Genomic DNA, 10,366 nt, shown 5'->3' on the forward strand with positions numbered 1-10,366 from the left:
ACAAGACAGAGAAAGAAGAGAACCTCAGACTTAGAAGATGAGGATTATGTGGCAGAAAAGGAAGCAACTTCCAAGAGAGTTGAGCCAGCACAGGGCATAAAACCAGGGATGAAGATCAAAAGGCCAGCAGGCAGGCAGCCTATGTCAAAGGCCAGAGCTTCAACTGAGAAGCCCACTCCCATTGAGCCAGTTGCTGCTAAGGGCAAGAAGAGGAAATAAAGGGTGAAGAAAACTGTAGCCAGAGTGCTTGGCAAGGCTTCCATCATGGAAGATGAGGAGGAAGAAGAAGAGGTAGCTGCACCAGCACCTAAGGCACCCAAGCTGATGGGTGATGCCATAAGAACAGGGGCAGCTGCTTCCAAGGCCAAGCCAGCTCCAAAGCCAAAGCCAAAGAGGAACACAAGAAGCATCCCAGCTACTGAGAAGAACAAGGCCCCAGTGCGTGAAGCTGCAGAAGAAGAAGAAGAGAATGTTCTTAGAAAGCTCAAGCCCAAGATCCCAGACCACAACAAGGCTCATCCTGTGGCTGAGGATATGAAACTCAGGAGAGATTCAGGGCTCTGGAAGTGGAGAGAAGCAGACCCGTATGCTTCAAGGAGAGGGACTGTAGTTAACTACAGGTTTCACACCAAGGAGCAGCAAGACTTTTATGAGACAGTGCTGCTAGACAAGAAGCCAATTGTCTGCGATATGAGATGGGTTGATTGGCAATACATCAAGGACAACGAAGAGTACTACCCTGGAGTGCAGGACAGCTTCAAGGCATGTGGAGTAGAGGACTTTGTTGGGCAGAAGCTCACAAAGTGGAATGAGGAACTCATCATGCAGTTCTACTCCACAGCCCATTTCTATCCAGATGGCAGGATTGTATGGATGTCAGAGGGTACGAGGTACCAGTCTACAGTTGCTGAATGGGCTCGGCTGATTAATGCCCCAGAAGAGCATGACGATGACTTGGACATTTATGCCAAGAAGAAGATGGACCACAACTCAATGTCAAACATGTACAAGGAGATTCCAAATGAAGCACTTGATACGTTCAAGTTTGGCTCAGTACACTATCTTCTGTCAGGGCTGCCAACCATCAACTGGATTCTTAGGCACACCCTATTGCCCAAGTCTGGAGATCACAAGATGATCAGAGGCCATGTGATCAATTTGCTTCATGTATTTGATATGCCTCAGAAGTTCAAGGTCATGAGCCTCATCGTAGAAACAATCAAGAGGACTGCAGCAGACCAGAAGAGGAGCTGTGGATATGCCAATCAAATTCAGGAGCTCATTAACTCCAAGATGGGCACAGGCATACACTTATTGGACAAGGAACACCTGCCCATCCGTCTAGATTTTGAAGATAATCAAGTTGTCATGACTGAGAATGAACCATCATCTGCACAAGCACAAGCCAAGAAGGAGAAGGCAAGGAAGGAGAAAGCTGCCAAGATGCCTACTCAAGAGGAGGCATCTGAATATTTCTTGAAAACCAAACAAGAGCAGCTTGGTTACTTGATTGCATCCACCCTGCGGATTAAGCAAGGACTAGCCACCCTAAATCAGAACCAGGCAAGCTTAGAGAGGATCATGGAACAAAAGTTCTATGACTTGGATGTCAAAGTGACAGAGATTCAGACTGCAGTGGAGCAGCTCCAGGATGACATGCAGGAGAGGAGAGGAAAGACTACAACTGATGCATTTGCCAGAGTGCCAAGAGCTCAGAGATCACATGCAGTGCCAGTTGCTGACACCAGAGCCACCACTTCTGCACCAGCTACAGCCTCAATTCCACCAGCTCCAGCGTCCACTTCAGCCTTGACTTCGACCACGTCTACAGAAGGCTTCGTCCTTGGAGCGCTCCGGACTCCACCACCACCTGAAGATCATGCCTGAGTGTCGACTTAGCACTATGCATTTTCTAGGAAGTTTTTGGTAACTTGTTGCCAAAGGGGGAGAAAATGTATAGATCATAGGCTTCGAGAGAGAGTGTTGCTTTTAGTGTTGCTTTTATTCTCTCTTGTTTTATTTGGTGGTTTTTCGAAATTTGTTTGCTTTTGAGTGCTTGAGATACTATGCCGTTATCTGGGAGACATTGATGATCATGTGTTTGATCATAAGCTACACTTAATGCTTGGTGAATGCTATTATCTTATCTATCTTATGTGATCATTCACTATTCTTGGTGATGAGTGCATGTATTTCATTCTTATCATTTTAAGCGCTCCACCAAGATGTATGTGACATGGAAGAGTAACCCATGACTCTAACTCTTTGTGCATTTGCAGTCCAAAGCAAATTTTAAATATGCACAAATTTAGGGGGAGCTCTTACTTGTCACATACTTCTCAAAGCGACGATATATTTCATGCTTATTATCATTTATCGAAGCTTTGATCTATATGTTGTCATCAATTACCAAAAAGGGGGAGATTGAAAGTGCAACTATCCCTAGGTGGTTTTGGTAATTCATAACAACATATAGCTCATTGAGCTAATGCTATTCCAAGATGACTATTTCAGGAAAGCTCAATGATTGGCATGGCATGGATGTGAAAGTGGAACCCTCAAAATGCTAAGGACAAAGGATTGGCTCAAGCTCAAAAGCTCAAGACTCTTCATTTTATATTTTAGTGATCCAAGATCACATTGAGTCTTTAGGAAAAGCCAATACTATCAAGGAGGGATGAGGTGTTGCTTAATGAGCCTCCTGCTTCATGTGCTTAGTAATATGCTCCAAAAGCCTCAACTACTTTCCCATATCCACATATGACCTAAACCCTAAGCCAAACTTGGTCCTACCAATTCTTTCTATCTAGCGCCACCGAGTTTCACTTGTCATAAGCCACTGCCAAACCCTAGCAATTCAGTTCTACCGATAGGGATCTCGGTCTCACCGAGATGGGATTGCAAACTCTCTGTTTCCCTTTCGTAACTTTTTGGTCTCACTGAAAGAGCGAATCGGTCCCACCGAGATTGCAATGTAAACTCTTTGTTTCCCTTTTGTAACTTTTCGGTCTCACCGAAATAGCAAATCGGTCCCACCGAGTTTGCCTGACCAACTCTCTGGTTAGCTTATTACCAAACTCGGTCTCACCGAGTTTGTGTAATCGGTCTCACCAAGATTACGTTATGCCGAAACCCTAACCATATCGGTCCTACTGAGTTGCATGTCAGTCCCACCGAAAATCTCTAACGGTCACTAGGTTTACCTTTTCGGTCCGACCGAGTTTGTTGATTCGGTCCCACTGAGATTGGAAAACTGTGTGTAACGGTTGGATTTTGTGTGGAGGCTATATATACCCCTCCACCTCCTCTTCATTCGTGGAGAGAGCCATCAGAACACATACACAATTCCAACTCATATGTTCTGAGAGAGAACCACCTACTCATGTGTTGAGACCAAGATATTCCATTCCTACCATATGAATCTTGATCTCTAGCCTTCCCCAAGTTGCTTTCCACTCAAATCTTCTTTCCACAAAATCCAAATCCTATGAGAGAGAGTTGAGTGTTGGGGAGACTATCATTTGAAGCACAAGAGCAAGGAGTTCATCATCAACACACCATTTGTTACTTCTTGGAGAGTGGTGTCTCCTAGATTGGCTAGGTGTCACTTGGGAGCCTCCGACAAGATTGTGGAGTTGAACCAAGGAGTTTGTAAGGGCAAGGAGATCGCCTACTTCGTGAAGATCTACCGCTAGTGAGGCAAGTCCTTCGTGGGCGATGGCCATGGTGGGATAGACAAGGTTCCTTCTTCGTGGACCCTTCGTGGGTGGTTGCTTCTTCGTGGACCCTTCGTGGGTGGAGCCCTCCGTGGACTCGCGCAACCATTACCCTTCGTGGGTGGAACCCTCCATGGACTCGTGCAACCGTTACCCTTCGTGGGTTGAAGTCTCCATCAACGTGGATGTAGGATAGCACCACCTATCCGAACCACGGGAAAAACATACGTGTCTCCAATTGCGTTTGAATTCTCCAAACCCTTCCCTTTGCATTCTTGCAAGTTGCATGCTTTACTTTCCGCTGCCAATATACTCTTTGCATGCTTGCTTAAATTGTGTGATGATTGCTTGACTTGTCCTACAATAGCTAAAATCTGCCAAGAACTAAAATTGGGAAAAGGTTAAGTTTTTATTTGGTCAAGTAGTCTAATCACCCCCCCTCTAGACATACTTTCGATCCTACACCCTCCACTCCTGGCGGTCGGCCTCGATAGCTTGAATGGCGGCCTGCGAGTGGCCGGGGAAGAAGTGTGCCAAGACGGAAAGAACGAAGAGCAAGTCAAAAAAAAACCCAGAAGTCGGCTCGACCTATAGTCATCGGTTCGAAGAAGGAAAGCAAAGAAGCTCACCGTCGATAAGGTCCTTGTCAGTGTCAAAACCGGCGGCTCTCGGGTAGGGGTCCCGAACTGTGCATCTAGGCCGGATGGTAACAGGAGACAAGGGACATGAAGTTTTACCCAGGTTCGGGCCCTCTCGATGGAGGTAAAACCCTACGTCCTGCTTGATTAATATTGATGATATGGGTAGTACAAGAGTAGATCTACCACGAGACCGAGGAGGCTAAACCCTAGAAGCTACCCTATGGTATGGTTGTTGATGTGTATGTTGTCCTACGGACTAAAACCCTCCAGTTTATATAGACAACAGAGAGGGTTAGGGTTACACAAAGTCGGTTACAATGGTAGGAGATCTTCATATCCGTATTGCCAAGCTTGCCTTCCACGCCAAGGAAAGTCCCTTCTGGACACGGGACGGAGTCTTCAATCTTGTATCTTCATAGTCCAAGAGTCCGGCTGAAGGTATAGTCCAGCTATCCAAACACCCCTGTCGGTGTCAAAACCGGCGGATCTCGGGTAGGGGGTCCCGAACTGTGCGTCAAGGCCGGCTGGTAATAGGAGACAAGGGACACGATGTTTTTACCCAGGTTCGAGCCCTCTCAATGGAGGTAATACCCTACTCCTGCTTGATTAATATTGATGATATGGGTAGTACAAGAGTAGATCTACCACAAGATCAAGGAGGCTAAACCCTAGAAGCTAGCCTATGGTATGATCGTTGTATATGGAGTTGATGTCCTACGGACTACCACCCTCCGGTTTATATAGACACCGGATAGGGTTAGGGTTACACAGAGTCGGTTACAATGGTAGGAGATCTTGAATATCCGCATCTCCAAGCTTGCCTTCCACGCCAAGGAAAGTCCCATCCGGACACGGGACGAAGTCTTCAATCTTGTATCTTCATAGTCCTGGAGTCCGGCTGAAGGTATAGTCCGGCTACCCGAACACCCCCTAATCCAGGACTCCCTCAGTAGCCCCTGAACCAGGCTTCAATGACGACGAGTCCGGCGCACAGATTGTCTTCGGCATTGCAAGGCGGGTTCCTCCTCCAAGTCCTTCATAGAAGATTGTAAACACCAAGAGTGGTGTCTAGCTCTGCAAAATAAGTTTCCACATATTGCCATAGAGAGAATAATATTAATACAAATCAAATATGCCGACGTATTCCGCAGTGCGTCATCACACTACGGCCAAGTCCTTTACTCGAATCGTTTTTACTTTTCCACCTCAGCACGTTTTGCGAGGCGGTTTCCTTGGCACGTCTTGTCAAAGCAGAGATCGTGTACCCCTTTTACGGGATTCTCATCAATACGGACATGGGTAACCCAACCGCGCCATTTATCATGGCGCTTGGGAGGCAAGCGAGTTTAGCAGGCTGGTGGGGACGCACAACCGCATCCGCCCATATAAGGGGATAAGGATCCACCTTTTTACCTACGCCTTCTTCCTCCTTTGCCTATCCATCTCCTGCGCGCTCGAGCTCCAGCGCCCAAGCCTGCACTTCCCACCTCAACCTTCTCCAGCAATGTCCGGAGCGGGAGGCAAGTGGATGGTCTCCTCCGCTACGGAGGGCCAAGTCAAGAAGCTAAGGAAGGCCGGATACCTGTCTAAGGACATCAGGCACCGGCTTCCCGAAAAGGGGCAGCTTCTCCCCACCCCGAGGCCCCATGAGAGGGTAGTATTTCTTCCCCACTTCCTCCGCGGACTGGGTTTTCCACTCCACCCATTTGTCCGGGGGCTCATGTTCTACTACGTCCTGGATTTCCACGATCTGGCCCCGAACTTCATCCTCAACATCTTGGCGTTTATCGTCGTGTGCGAGGCTTTCCTCCACGTCCGCCCTCATTTCGGCCTCTGGTTCAAGACCTTCAACATCAAGCCCAAGGTGGTGCGCGGCAGCCAGGCGGAGTGCGGAGGCGCCATGGCGGGCAAGATGGCCAACGTCCTATGGTTTGAGGGCTCTTTTGTGGAGACCCTAAAGGGGTGGCAATCCGGGTGGTTTTACATCACCGAGCCACGCGATCCGAAATGGATCGCAACCCCCGAGTTCCGATCCGGACCCCTCACGCGGCTTATGTCCTGGAAAGAGACTGGCCTGTCGTGGGGTGACGAAAAAGAGGTGACCGGATTGCAAACATGCATCCAGTCCCTGGTGAACAAGCCAATCCGGCTTCTTAATGTAATCCAGGTTATGCTCGTCCGCCGGATCCTCCCGTGCCAACAACGGGATTTTAATCTGTGGGAGTTCGACCTGGCGCAGCACCAAACCCTTAGCAGGCTCTTCGACACGACGTACGAAGATGCCTGGAAGGTGCTATTCAATGGCGCCGAGGCTCCCGCATCCGCTTCCGAGGACCGCGGATACAACTTGCAGCATCACGCTAGTGAGGTAAGCTATCTTCACCTTTTATAGGATGTTAAGCTTTTTTCATAGTTTGACTCTATGCAGGATCTAAACTCCCTTACCTTTGACAGGCTTGGCGGGCGATATCCGGACCGATTAACTGTCCAACTCCGCTGCCCGAAGACCCAGTCCCAGCTCTACTAGTGAAGCTGCTGGTTCCAGCGCCTTATGTGGTGCCGAAGAAGAAGGCCAAGAAGAAGAAGACCACGGGGACTCGAAAGAGTGCCCGTAACATGGTGGTGTCGGACTCGTCATCAGACGAATCCAAGACGCCCTCTTCCCGTGAAAACGAGGAGGTGGAAGAAGAAAACTCTCCCCCCCCCAGCGGAGGGAGGAGAGAAGAGGAAGGCCGCCCCAACGGGGGAGGCCGAGTGGTCTAGGAAAAGGAAGACCCCTCCGCCGGACTATTCCCCTGACGCTGAAGAGGGCGAAGAGGAGTGGCCAAACAGGGCCAAGCGTCCGGCGAAATCGTAAGTTCGGATATCAGAGTAACTCATGATGTTCCTTTGTTGCACAGCTTTCCCTAATGTCGAACGTAATTATGCAGCCCGCCCCGGGCCGAATTCAACGAATCGTCGGGCGGCTCCCTGGACTCATCGGATGTGAACTCAGTTCCGCCCGCTGTCTCCCCCCGCACTGCAGATGACGCCGAAGTGGCATCACGACAAGCTCCGGGGCAGGAGGAGGTGGTCCCGGAGGAGCCGCAAGGCAACCTCCCGGACTCCAGGAGTGAAGGGGATAAGGCCCCCCAGGGCTCCAAGTCCGGCTTTGTGCCGGGCACCGCGCCGGAATCTTCCACAGTTCCAGACCGCCGTAGGCGAACTCCTTCCAAGAGGAGCAAGCCTTCTGAGCTGGCGGCCTCCATCCAACCGGAGGTGCCGGACAATCTGCTGGAGGTGCTTGACGGCGCCTCCATCGACGAGGGGCACCGTACTATTATGAGTATGGTGATCTAGAAGGTTCAGTCCGCCAAGAGCGGACTGACTGAAGCTTGCGCTAGCCTTCTAACAGGCTTCGAGGTAAGTAAAGATATGTAAAAATATTACCGCATAGACAGTAGCCCCTGATGGTCTGTTTAGCGTTCGGAAAGAAAAGCCGAATAGAGGATCTATTAAATTTTGGAGGAGTCTAACAAAAAAAGAGTCAATATGTGTATGCAGGCTTCGCTGCTATCCACCGCCGCACTGACTGCAGAGGTGGGTGTCCTGAAGCAGGACCTCGAGCGGACCGAGCAAGAGCTCGGCCTTACCAAGCGGCGGCTCGAGGAGAAAGAAGGTAAGAAATACCTTACAGAAAAAGTTCCTATAAAAAGGCGTGATTGCAAAAAAATAACAGGATTGTACTGCTTATTGTAGGGGCCACGACTGAGGTGGCGACCCTTAAGCAGGCGCTGTCTAAGGCCGAAAAGAAAACGGCCGTGGAGCGCATCGAGCGAGACAGACTTGGGGCTCAGGTCGGCGAGGTGCAGCAAGAGCTTCAGGCTCTGATGAAAAAACATGAGAGTTTGGAGCTTGAGTCAAAGGCGCAAGCATCCGAGCTCGCAACGGCCCTTAAGACTGCCAAGTCTGCCAAGGCCGAAGCCCAGAAGGCCCTCCAAGAGTTGGAGGAGATGAGGAAGATAGCAGCGGGTAAGGCATTCTTTATGCAAAGCAGAAATATAAAAGTAAACTACTTGTTACTTACCCGAATCCGGAGTTCTCCAGGGGCGTTCGCAGATCTTCCCCGCAGCGTATCCGACACCGCCACATTCTACCAAGCTGAAGAGGGCAGCTCGACAGAGAAGGTGTTCTGGCCTCAGTATTCTGAGGCCGGACACCCTGTGCCTTTGAGTGACCAGCTGAAACAGCTGGTTGAGCTCCACAAGGCGGCCGAACAGGCCATGAAGGGCTTCATAGTTTGGCTATGGCCCGGAGAGGCCCTTCCTGGGAGCTATTTTGGGCTGGTGCGGCGGCTGGTGGAGGCCTGTCCAAGGCTCGAGGTCATCAAGTGCTCTGTCTGCATCGAAGGTGCCCGTCGGGCCCTTGCCCGTGCAAAGGTGCACTGGGGTAAGCTGGACGGTGAGAAGCTTGTGAAGGACGGGCCGCCGCCGGGGAAGGAGCATCGCAAGCCCGAGAACTACTACAAGGATGTTCTTGCAGGTGCCCGCCTTATGGCGGATGAATGTACCAAGGATGTGATTTTTGAATGAACTCGCTCGTGTTTATCCTGTGCGCTGAAAACTTGTTCATATTCACTAAGTAATGCTTATTGAATTTAAAATATTACTTTCTGTGCGGCCGTTTATCAAAAAATTGAGAGATGCCAGTCGTCGGCTTCTGCCCCCATGCCACTAGTGCTGGGGTGTTCGGGATAAACCTGAGCGCTCTTTTTCCCATAGTTGGGTCCTTCGAGGGAGGCGCTTAGCACAATGAACCAGGCAATCGAACTGTAATGCTTGAACACTCTCACTTAGCCATAGAAATCTATAATTTTAAATTTCGGCGAAGCCCCTAGTTCAGAAGACCGAGTTCGGGGCGCTATCCACGCCTTGGCCGGACAAAGCCAGATCCTCGCTCGAAGCGGCATAAGTCTTTAGGGACTCGAAAAACCTCTCAAACAGCGACTGGTCTCTCGCCTCATCATGACAGTCAGTTTTAGCTTTCTCCACTGAGGTGCTTAACCCAGCTGAACCGGGGCACAATCGCAGTGGTTCTCCTAGTGCTACCTTAGCCGATAATGCGGAACGTAAGGCACCAAAACATAGGAGCCGGGCAAACCCAACTATTGACCCAAATCATGATTCAGAGCCGATGCATATAGTGCTATAAGTTCGGGGTGCCGCACTTGTGAAAGTGTACGGACTTCTCACACCATAATGAGGGGTACTGAAGCCCCCGGCGTGTTCGCCGTACCATGGTGTACGGGTGCCATCATGTCATTTAATAAACATATATGTGAAAAGAAGATAATGCAAAAAATAGACAAAAAGCTATGCATTGTTTATAGAGGGGCTACTTATCAAAGCCGAACGATACAAATAGTGCGATAAGCAAAAAGATATTGGACTATTTAACATGTCCTGACCAGGGGCAGGCCGCAGAATTGTATTCAAAACAGGTATACTGCTCGTAACAGAGACCACCCGGGAGTTCCATAATGCGGCATGGCTTGTCTGCCTCCCTGGATCTTGCATCATTTGTGCGGCCGTCGAATTGCCGAACAGGTCGTCCGAAGTATGGAGTCCTGAAAGTAAGAAAAATTAAAAAAAAAAGAATCCGGCAGCCCCTAGTACGTTTTAAGCCATATTTTGGGCGTGCCGTTATTGTGCCCCTTCCCCTGTGCCCATGGTATTTCAAGGGTGTAGTTATGTACGCGCGGCACTGGTTTCGCTATGTCGCGAGAGCTGGGGTTGGGGCCGCATTGCTACGCTTTCTCAGAGCATGCCAGGCGGTCCTGCTGTGGGTTACTCCGGGCGCGCTTGGCAGTGTCTGGCTTTTTAACGGCCGGACTGGAGAATTGCCTAAGAAGGCTACTTTGTACTTCCGCCGCGAGAGCCGCCGTGTGCTCCTCCATACAGAGGGAGCGTTCGGTGTTTCCGTTGACCGTGATTACTCCTCGAGGGCCTGGCATCTTGAGCTTCAGATATG

This window comes from Triticum aestivum, chromosome 6A (assembly GCF_018294505.1).
Source record: "Triticum aestivum cultivar Chinese Spring chromosome 6A, IWGSC CS RefSeq v2.1, whole genome shotgun sequence".
In the NCBI taxonomy this organism is placed as follows: Eukaryota; Viridiplantae; Streptophyta; class Magnoliopsida; order Poales; family Poaceae; genus Triticum; species Triticum aestivum.